Source organism: Apaloderma vittatum, unplaced genomic scaffold, assembly GCF_000703405.1.
Source record: "Apaloderma vittatum isolate BGI_N311 unplaced genomic scaffold, ASM70340v1 scaffold9706, whole genome shotgun sequence".
Taxonomy (NCBI): domain Eukaryota; kingdom Metazoa; phylum Chordata; class Aves; order Trogoniformes; family Trogonidae; genus Apaloderma; species Apaloderma vittatum.
The window spans coordinates 951-2,458 of NW_009722302.1; positions in this window are offsets into that span (position 1 = coordinate 951).

Here is a 1,508-nt window from a genome sequence, read left to right on the forward strand (position 1 = left end):
CTGTTTCTTCCTTTGCCTGGCTCTCATTGGCTAGAGCCCCATACATACATGGTTGTCTGTAACACAAGGTGCATCCACATCCTACTATTAGTAGTGGTTACAATAACTTCTTTCAGTTATTGTATTACTTTGCAAAACGTTTTTCTTGTCCTGAATCCAGTTACTTGCATCAAAGTAAGCTTCTGGATGTAGGTGTAGGCAGTCATATGGCTCTTTGCAAATGTTAAGTGTATCTCAGTACCTTGAAACAAAAGTGCAATCATGGGTAACTAGTTGAGCAAAATGAAACCACTGTTTCAAATCAACAAAATAAAAGATAAATGCTTCTTATCTGCACATCCAGAATCAGGGCTAAGTAGGAACTTCACTTGCCTTCTTCTAAAAATTTAGAATTAGGAGCGTCTATAGATTTCTTAAATTTGTGGATTTTAGGATATAGATTTAGTTCACCCTCATAGATGGGTTTTCTAGATAATTTTTGCTTGCTGTATTTTTAATGTCTTAGAGCTACCTTTTTTTTTGTTTTTTCCCCTCAGCCTTCTTTGCAAATATTTTCTTCTGTTTCAGACTTCCCAGCTTTCTTCCTTGTTTTTCACAATGTTTTTGTACTAGCCAGTGCAGCCCTTTATTACCTGAAATCTTAAAATGGTGTTTGGCAGTCTGTCTTGTCACTGGGACAACTGTTCTTTAAAACACTAAATAATCTGGAAAACCGTTTCACTATCTAGCTAGCCTCCATTTTCAAAGACTCAATCATATCACAGTGTCACAGACTGAGCTATATCCTGAGGGGCTCTTTCCTGACGTGGTTTGTTTCAGCAGATGTGATTTAGGGAGTGTTTACTTGAGCTGCTGGGCTGGGACTGAGTGGTGAGGAAGTGTGGGCCAGCATTCTTTAACTCGTGCTGCTTACGTGTTCTAGCCTTGCCCTGAATAATTTGTGCATTTTGACAGCTATCAGCCTTGCTGCTATGTGCTTTGCTAATCACACCAAGGCACGCCTTCTGTAAACGTCAGCACCGTTTTCTGTAATACCCGAATACACATGTGGTATGTGGGTGTGCAAAACCAGGTGCAGCCTTTTCATGCTCTGATAAGACCTCTTTTTTTAAAAAAACCCAAACAACAAACAACCAAACAACAGGAAAAACCACAAAACCAATCAAACCAGAACCAACGGTTCAAGGTAGTTTTATGTGAGAAAATGAATTAACATGAGAAGTTGGGTAGTGTTTGCAGGAGATTAAAATCTGATTTTTCATATCCTTTTGTTCCTCTAGAAATATCACGCCCCTGTATTACAGGTTTTGAGGCAATAGGGCTGCACTGCATTTGGCTCATGGGCTGGATTTTATCCATAGGTTGCTTTCTGCCAAGGAGGGTTCAAACTGGAATTCAGCCTGGTGTAGGGAGTGTGGCCTCAGTAACTCTGCAGGGCGGCTCAGAAACCAGCACCGTGACCCATGTTGTGCTGCTGAGCTTGGAATGTTTGTGGATGGACCTTCTGA